Here is a 10,071-nt window from a genome sequence, read left to right on the forward strand (position 1 = left end):
AGCAGGCATTAACGACTGCGCCACCCTAGGTTGAGCGCTACCTTAATTTCACCCTCAACACAACCCGATGAAACAAGTTACGTTATCCCTACTTTACCGACGAGGACACTGAGGCACACGGAAACCAAATTAACTTGCATGTGGTCACGTACCAGGAAGGAGGTGAAGGAACCTGGAATTTGAATCTAAATAGTCTAGGTCCACTGTGAGCACACATCTCTGAATAGGTCGAAGAATTGAGGCCCAGAGAGAGAGAGGGATTTGTGAAAAGTAAAACAGCTTAGCTACATGAGGTAGTAGCCTGTGTCTCGATTTCCCCCCAAACCGTGTCTGGTGAATGAATGAATGAATGAATGAATGAATGGTTGTTTTCTCTGAAGCAGTAGGGCCTGAGACCAGTCCAAGACACCACCCTTGAGGGCACTAACTCTAATCCTAGAAGCACTAAATTTTGCTATTACTATTATTACTACTAAAAAGAACAACAGTTGAATACAGATTTAAAATACCAACAATGAAGAGTGAGGGAGGTGGAAGAGAGCAAAGGGGGATAAATGGGGACAGGAAGAGACTATTTGGGTGATGGGAACACCATGCAGTATGCAGATGATGCTGAGTTGTACACCTGAAACCTGTATGGTTTATTTTATTTTTTAAATAAATTTACTTTTTTTTTTTTTTTTTACATTTTTTTCTTTATTGATTTTAGAGGGAGATAGAAGCATTGATGAGAGAGAACATCCATTGGCTGCCTCCTGCACGCCCCTCACTGGGGATCAAGTGACAACCTGGGCACATGCCCTGACCAGGAATTAAACCAGCAACCTCTTGGTGCATGGGTCAATGCTCAACCCACTGAGCCACACCAGCCAAGCAAACCTGTTGGGTTTTGTTAACCCATGTCACCCCAATAAATTCAATTTTTAAAAAATACCAGCAATAGCCCTGGCTGGTTTGGCTCAGCGGTTAGAGCGTCGACCTGCAGACCAGAGAGTCCCGGGTTTGGTTCCTGCTAAGGGCACGTACATTCGTTGCAGTTTGTCCCCACCCCGGTTGGGGTTGTGTGGGTGGCAGCCAGTTGATGTGTCTCTCTCAGGTGGATGTTTCTCTCTCTCTCTCCCTTCCTCTCTCCCTCCCACTCTATCTGAAAATAAATGCAAAAATGTCCTCAGGTAAGGATAAAAAATAAACACTAATTAAAAAAAAAAAAAAACCAGCAACGATTACATCTTGTTTGATTAGATTAGATGAGATCCTAGTCAGATCTCCAGCAGCAAATTAGCCAATATACCTAACCTCTTGCTCCATGCAGGAAAGCAGAGAGACCTCCAGTTCCCTGCTCTGGAAAAAGAAAATATAAGTTGTTTCTTCTTCTTCTTCTTCTTAAAAAAAAAAGTTGTTTCTTCAAATGCACTTTCATACACTGCTGAGAAGCCATCCCTACTGTGTTCCCACCCCTCTGCTTTGTGCCCCTCCCTCCACACCTGACACTTGTCAAGGTGTCAATTGTCCATTTTTTCCCAGGAGAGAGTGGGTACATAGTCACCCACTACCACAAATTATGCAGCCGAGTTTCCCACATTTGGGGAAACTGCCGGGGTCAGCACATCCAAAGTGCAATGGATAAGTCTCACCCTGGAAAAACCACCTTCCTGGTCATGGTATCTCCCTTGCCAGGTAAGTATTCAATTTATTTTTCTGTCTTGTCACACTGGGCTGTTTATTTATAAAATGCAGTAACTGACCTGTCCAACGATAAATCTCTGCTGCTGGCACAATCCAGTTGAGATCATCAATCGTGGATAAAAAGTCCATACAAGATTAATGACCATCCATGTGGTGCCCTAAGATTCAGTCATGGGGTGTAATGGAAAAGGCATCAAATTGGGTATGAGGGGAATGGATTCTAGTCCTAGCCCTCGAGTCTCCCTCCTCTACACAGCAAATGCTTTTACATTGTAAATTCCTTCCATGTTGAAAATGTAGCATTGGTGCAATGGAAAACGAGCCGATTCTTAAAGCAGAATTGCTGACTAACTGACTTGGCATATACTTGGGAAGATGTGGAACATTTTGCGCATGGTACCCAAGGAGATCTCAATAACTAGAATGAAGAGAAACACCGCATGCTGCAAGGACCTTCTGGAGAGGGTCCACCCCACCCCTCCACCGCCTGAGTCAGGCTGATCTTCAAAGTAAAGAACTCTTACACTTGAATGTACGACTACTTCTCTGACCAGTTAACTATGTCTGTGTCTTTCTGATTAAAAAGAAAGTTTTTAACCACTTCTTTTTTGTTTGTTTGTTGTTTTTATCACCCTCACCCGAGGACATTTTTCCATTTTTTGTTCAGGTAGAGTGGGAGGGAGAGAGAGGAACAGAGAGAGAGAGAGAAACATCGATGTGAAAGGAACACATCGAGTGGTGGCCACCTGCACAACCAACCAGGGCCGAGGTACGTGCCCTTAGCGGGAACCGAACCCGGGTCTCTCCGGACTGCAGGCCAATGCTCTAACTGCTGAGCCAAACCGGCCAGGGCTTAACCACTTCTTAAAATGGTACTCTGTATGTGTTCATTAGGGGATTGTCACTGCAATCCTTGGTTTACACAAGGGTGTTCAACACCCTAGGTCAGAGGCTGTTTTGTCCATCTTGGATCAACACCACCTAGCACACAGGTGACAGTCCATGAAGGTTTGTTAAAAACAGAACTAATTATTACTAAAGTTAGGCTAGCCCAGAGTATTGCCTGAAAACCTGAGGACTCCCTAGCTCTTTTGCCAGCACTATAATGCCCCCTGTGAGAAGAATTAAAAGACCCATCTCATTCGGCCCAGAAGTAAGTTTAAGGCTGTATTAGGGGAGAAAGATAGGCAGAGAAGCTCTCATTTTCTGCTATTCACCCTTCTGAGTGTTTGCAACAAATATGGGCTAGTTATTTTAATTTTGGAAAAGAGCAATCCCAGGTTGGCTGGTACTAGAGTCATTTAAAAAACTGAAAGATGCCCGGCCGGTGTGGCTCAGTGGTTGAGTGTCGACCCGTGCACCAAAAGGTCGCCAGTTCGATTCCTGGTCAGGGCACATGCTCAGGTTGTGGGCCCAGTGCAGGGCATGCAGAAGGCTGCCAATTGATGTTTTCTCTCATCAATATTTCTATCTCCTTCTCCTTTCCTCTCTCTTTAAAAATCAATAAAGAAAAAAAATTTTTTTTAACTGAAAGACAAGTGGGAAAAACAAACCCACCAACTATCTTGTCCTCAACAGAAAAAAAGAGGCCTTACTTTCACAGAATGGTCAAGTGAGATTCTTCAGGCTGGATAGTGTGTTGAGTGAGGAATACTGGGGGGTGGAGAGCTTCCCCTTAGGCCTTTGCTGGCCTGGCTCTGCCACTCTATTTTACCAAGTAGGCAGCATCTGAGATTGGTTGGATGATGGGTGTAAAGGACACTGGGTTGGGGAATCAGTGACAACCTGAGCTCCAATCCCCAATTCTACCAGTGCTAACCATGACTGCAGGTTGTGTTATTTAAACTCACTAACATTGTTTCCTCCTACTTGACAGATTTCTTGTGAGGCTTATTCATGTTCAGTAGGGTTTGTTTTTTTAAGCAGCAGTTATTAGGGAAAATTCATTGCCTTGGTAAAGGGATACTGTGTCCTGCTGTAAGGAGACTATGAAACCCTCCATCTGGGCAGTTTGTTCTGCACAGCTGTAGCCACTGTTCTCTTCCCCAATGGGCTCATTTTTCTGAATTGACTATATTCATCTTTGTTTCACATCCTTCAAACATGTTCAGTTGGTTATTTGCTTAGGGATGGCATCTTTCTGGGTCTCACAAGCTGGACTCGCCTTCCTCAAATATAGTCATACAAGTGGAAGACGGCCAGCTCCAGAGAATGGTATCTGAGGTTCAAAATCCACACCTTTCACAGATTGCCCTGAAGTTGGATTAAATCCCACTAACAATTTAAGGATATCAGGCCAGCCATCCTCTGAGGCCCTTTGTCTAAAGCGGGCAGATTGCAGCATTCTGTAATGCACAGGGAGAGCAGCCGCTTCCGTACTTACCAGGAAAAAAGCTACATAAAAATCAAAGAGTAACTAATAAATACTTTGATACTTTATGAATTTATGTAAATTGTATCCAGGTAATAACCTCAATCAGCCGTGGCACACCAGTGTGCCATAAGACATTTTGTTGTTGTTAATCCTCACCCGAGGATATTTTTCCATTAATTTTTAGATAGTGTGGAAGGGAGGGAGGGGGAGAGAGAGACAGAAACATCGATGTGAGAGACACACATCAATTGGTTGCCTCCTGCATGACCTTGACTGGGGCCAGGGATCCGACACTACAACCCAGGTACGTGACCTTGACCGGATATCGAACCCATGACCCTTCAGTCCAAGGGCTGACGCTCGCTCGAACAGCGGAGCCAAACTGGCCAGGATAACACAACACTTTTTAAAACATGCAATACCTGACTATTTAGTAAGGGGCGCTGACCTCTTTTCCCTTAGATTGTCCAATAAAAAATGAAAACAGTCAACATAATAACAGCCGTCTGGTGTGAATGAATCAAAATTATACCTATTATTTTTTTGTCAGATAGGCAAAAAATATATTAGTTGGTGTACCGCAGATTTTTAGTAGTTTATGTGTGCCATGAGATGACCTAAATGACTTTCCTTAGCTCTGTTTTATTTTTATTGATTTTTTTTTTTTTTTTTTTTTTGAGAAAGAGAGAAACATCGATTTGTTGTTCCACGTATTTATACATTCATTGGTTGATTCTTGTATGTGCCCTGGCCAGGGATTGAACCTGCAACCTTCGCATATTGGGACAACTCTAACCAACTGAACTACCCAGCCAGGGCTGTTTTATTTTTGTTATAGCATTTATCACAATTTGAAATGACCTTATTTAATGTTTGTTTTTATTTTATTTATTTATTTTTGTTAATCATCACCTGAGGATATTTTTCAATTGATTTTTTTTGAGAGAGAGAGGGAGGGAGAAACACCGATGTGAGAGAGACACATCAATTTGTTGCCTCCCACACGACCCCAACTGGGGCTAGGGATCAAACCTGCAATCCAGGTACAGTATGTGCCCTTTGGTCCTTAGGCCAACACTCTAACCATTGAGCAAAACCAGCTAGGGGTAGTGTTGATGTTTTTAATCCTCTCTTCCCATTACATAAGATCCATGAGGCATCACTGTGGCTAAAACTGCTTAGAACATAGTAGGCGCTCAATAAATATTGACTGACTTGAATGGAAAATCTACCTCACAGCATTATTGTGTGGATTAAATGAGATTATGTGTTGATAGCAAAGTGCTATCAACCAATAATGTTATTTTAATTAATCCTCTCTACCCATTTCACAGAAAAGGAGATTGATGCTTAGGAAATTTAAGTGATAGCATGCCCTCAGCTTCGGAATCCTAGAGTGTAGTTGTCTTTGTTGAGAATGCCCTTAGAATGAAGTTGTTTTAAAAAGTATAAGCTAAAGGCAGCTAGCTGGGAGCTGACAGGGCTAAACAGGTACAAGAAAGGAGGAGGAGGAGAGAAGGAGAGGAAGAGAAAGGCAGGCGAGAATGACTGATTGGGTTAGGTCTGGATTAAGTTTTCACCCTTAATGTCAGAAGAGGTCTATGAACCATCTGAGTTTGGGTGTCCACAAATGACAAATTCTCAAAGAAGTCCACATCTCCCTCCTCTCATTAGAAAAAAAATCAAAAACCACAGAGTTAAGTAGAGAAGATTGAGAGATTAAGAAAGCACCACAGGGGCATAAGAATAACTGCTACTTGTCCAGAGACTTCTTGAAGGCACAGCTCTAAGCTACCTTTTTTGAAAATATGTTTTTATGCCCGGCCGGTGTGGTTCAGTGGTTAAGCGTTGACCCATGCACGAAGAGGTCACTGGTTCAATTCCTGGTCAGGGCACATGCCCAGGTTGTGGGCCTGATCCCCAGTGGGGGGCATGCAGGAGGCAGCCAATCGATGTTCTCTCTCATCAATGTTTCTTTCTCCCTCTCCTTCTCGCTTCCTCTCTCTCTAAATTCAATAAAGAAAAAATAAATAAATAATGTTTTTACTGATTCTAGAGAGAGAAGAAGGGAGAGGGAAAAAGAGAAACATCAAAGTGAGAGAGAAACATCGATTGGTTGTCTCCTGTACAACTGGGGACCGACCCACAACCTGGACGTGTGCCCTGACCGAAAATCGAACTGGTGACCCATCAGCGCACAGGACGATGCTCAACCGAGCCACATCGGCCAGGGCTGTGCCACCATTCTCTGTGCCCTCTCTCCACCTCCCAACAATCTCGTGCGGCAGTTTAAGAATGAGAACCCAAGGCTCAGAGAGGTTGAGCAACTAGCTCAAATGTGGTAAATGACAAAGCAAAATTAGGAACCTAGTTCCTCATTTGTTAACCGAGAAAGATTGATGGGTCAAAGTAATGATAACAATAACAATGACATAAAGTTTCCTTTTAAAATAAATTTATTTGCCTAGCTGGTGTGGCTCAGTAAATTGAGCATCGTCCCATGGACTGAGAGGTCCCGATTCGATTCCCAGTCAGGGAACATGCCCGGGCTGTGGGCTTGATCCCCAATAGGAGGCATGCAGGAGGCAATGTTTCTCTCTCACATTGATGTTTCTATCTCTCTAAAAAAAAAAAAAAAAATTCAATTAAAAAAAATTTTTTTTAAATACATTTTTTGTTGTTGTTGTTCAGATAGAGTGGGAGGGAGGGAGAAGGAGAGAGAGAGAGAAACATCTCGATGTGAAAAGGACACATCGAGTGGCTGCCACCCGCATGACCAACCAGGGCCGGGGACAAACTGCAACCGAGGTACATGCCCTTAGCGGAACCGAACCCGGGTCTCTCCGGACCGCAGGCTGGCACTCTAACCGCTGAGCCAAACCGGCCAGGGCTAAATACATTTATTTAAGTAAAAAAACATGAGTCTTGCCCTGGCCGGTTTGGCTCAGTGGTAGAGCATCAGCCCGCGAACCAAAGGGTTGTGGGTTTGATTCTGGCCAAGGGCATGTGCCTCGGTTGCAGTTTGTTCCTGGCCCTGGTCAGGGTTGTGCAGGAGGCAACCAATCAATGTGTCCCTTTCACGTCAATGTTTCTTTCTCTCTCTCTCCCTTTCCCACTCTATCTGAAGATATTTGAGAAAATATCCTCGGGTGAGGATTTAAAAAAAAAAAAAGTGAGTCTTTTAAAATGAAAATTAGCCCTGGCTGATTTGGCTCAGCGGTTAGAGCATTGGCCTGTGGACCAAAGAGTCCTGGGTTCGGTTCCTGCTAAGGGCACGTACCTTGGTTGCAATTTGTCCCCAGCCCTGGTTGGGGTCGTGTGGGTGGCAACCACTCGATGTGGCTCTCTTACATCGATGTTTCTCTCTCTCTTCCCGCCTCTCTCCCTCCTGCTCTGCCTGAAGATAAATGCAAAAATGTCCTCAGGTGAGGATAAATAAATAAATAAATAAATAAAATAAAAATTAAGTGGCTGCTTAGTCGGTAGAAACTCATATAAGGTAAAAATCATGAAGGTGGTTCAGGAATCACAGAAGTTTGGGAAATACTATGATCCAAGAACCTTAGATAACATATTAGCTTGAACCATAAGAAATGGATGATATCTTATTATTTTTGCTTTGACCTAAAAAAGAAAATGACAATTTCATATGTTATTAACCTATAGAAAGTCCTGCATTCTCTGGCCCCTGCCTGTTGTCTAACAAAACCAACTGTTTGCCTTTGTCCTGCACACACTGTTTCTCTTCCCTGTGCTTTGCCCAAGCCAGTCCCTCCACCTGGATACCCACACACTCTTAGGATGCAGGCAGCACCGCCTTCAAGAACCTTCCTTGTCATCTGTCCCCCAAAACAAGTGAGGGACTCCTCCTCATAGCTCTGCTACGTTGTCAGCCTGTCTGTCTGCGTGCATGGGTATGCCTCTTCTATAAGCCTATGAGCACCTTTAGGGAAAGGACACATTTTTGTTTCTTAAGATTTTTTCATTGATTTTTAGAGAGAGAGAGGGAGAGAAACATCTATCAGTTGCCTCCTGCATGCCTCCCACTGGGATCAAGTGCCCACAAGCCAGGCATGTGCCCTGACCAGGAATCCAGCTGGTGACATCTTTTGGTGCACAGGACTATACTCAACCAACTGAGCCACATCGGCCAGGGTAGAACACTTTTTTTGTTAATCCTCACCTGAAGATATTTTCCCATTGAGATTTAGATAGAGTGGCAGGGAGGGAGGGCAGGGGGGAGAGAGAGAGAGAGAGAGAGAGAGAAACATCGATGTGAGAGAGACACATCAATTGGTTGCCTCCTGCAAGGCCCCAGGAATCAAACTTGCAACCCAGGTACGTGCCCTTGACTGGGAATTGAACCTGTGACCTTTTAGTCCAAGGGCCAATGCTCTAATCGCTGAGCCAAACCTGCCAGGGCAGGCTATTTTTTTTTTTTTTTCTTTATTGACTTTAGAGAGAGAAGAAGGGAGGAAAGATAGAAACATTGATGAGAGAGAACATTGATTGGCCACCTCCTGCATCCCCCCACTGGGGATCAGGCCCACAACCTGGGCCTGTGTCCTGACCGGAAATCGAACTGGTGAACTTCTTGGTGCATGGGTGGACGCTCAACCACAGAGCCACACCAGCCAGGCTATTTTTAAAAAAATGAATGCCAGTAATCTCTGCCTGGTGCATAGAACCCTCAAGCTTAGCTAACCAAGTGAGTGAGAGAATGAAGATCTACAAAGAAGGAAGGCCTAATTTAGCTTCAAGGGCCAGAGGAGGCTTCAGAGAGGGATCATTTGACCTAGATCTTGAAGGATGAAAAGGAAGAAACTGGATTTTTCCCGGTGAGAAGTGAGTGGAAAGACATTCCAGGTGAGGCAACAGCAGGTGTTGGAATGGAGGTCTGACCGTCTGCAGCACTGCAGGACACGGGATGTGGCTTGAGTGCAGGGTACATGAAGGCGAGCTGAGGGAAAAGGCAATGTGCACAGTGTACCCCCTAAAACTGATAAAACACATCCACAAATACTTGCAGTGGGTTGTGAAGTTGGCATAGTCTTCCACTTTGAAGACAAAAAGCAGGTAATCTATCTGAACACAGATGCAAGACCAGCCAAACAGAACCACCGTGCTCAAACCAGCATGACCTTCAGCTGCACAAACCACCATGTTTAAACAGCGTGACCTACCTCAAGGAACTGACTCTCTAGAGAAGCTGCTGTGTAACCAAGAATCAGAGAAACTGTCACCACAGATAAAGACCAGGCTTGATCAGCAAACCCACAGGAAGACCACTCATGGTAGCAGTTGCCTAAGACAGGCAGATTGATTCATAGACAGATATGGTGTTAGATCCCTTCCTACAAAATAAGAGGCTCCTCTAACCTGGTATGAAGGCAGGATAGTAGTTATGGTAGCAACAACAAAAATCAAATGGGAGACTTAGTACTGTTAGCACAACTGGGTGTTTTACATGTTTTCTCATTTAAAGGAGAACCTTATGAGGTGGGTATTATTGTCCCCATTTTATAGGAAAAGAAACCGAGACTTGCTGAGGTAATGGGAACCACTGGGGCTGGAACCCAGGTCTCTGGCTGTGAAAATGCTCTTCCAACTTCACCACAAAGAGGCTTCACTTTGTGACTGACTACTGAAGGAGGGATGACTCTGTAATGGGCCAAGGGGCACACTGAATTCCAGGTATTAATATGTATGCACAAACTAACAAGAGGGCACACGCATCTGGGCTAATCATCTTCGGCCTCCTGTTAGGATAATCTCTGTACTTGGCTATCAGAATTCCGATCTTGCCCGCTCTCAAGCTCCAACACCCCTTTCGGTAGACACTTCCTTAATCACCTAAAAGAATCACGGTTCCCTTGCAGTCAGCCAGTTCAGTACAGTTCCTCTTTTTACTTCTTAGTTTTAATGAGGCAAGACACAAACAAATCTCTCTTAGACTGTTTTCTCATCAAAGTAGGGGAGTTGGGCTTGTTAAATAAGTTCATAGCTAAATC

At 44.2% G+C, this 10,071-nt stretch overlaps 1 non-coding gene across 1 annotated transcript; it reads right to left on the minus strand.

Moving 5' to 3' along the window:
• Positions 1–1,521: 1,521 nt before the first annotated feature.
• Positions 1,522–1,685, minus strand: LOC118627392. The gene has a single exon (XR_004959138.1). It is a non-coding gene; the product is annotated as a U1 spliceosomal RNA (small nuclear RNA).
• Between the last annotated feature and the right edge of the window lie 8,386 nt (positions 1,686–10,071).

Source organism: Molossus molossus, unplaced genomic scaffold (genome assembly GCF_014108415.1).
Source record: "Molossus molossus isolate mMolMol1 unplaced genomic scaffold, mMolMol1.p scaffold_m16_p_12, whole genome shotgun sequence".
NCBI classification, from domain to species: domain Eukaryota; kingdom Metazoa; phylum Chordata; class Mammalia; order Chiroptera; family Molossidae; genus Molossus; species Molossus molossus.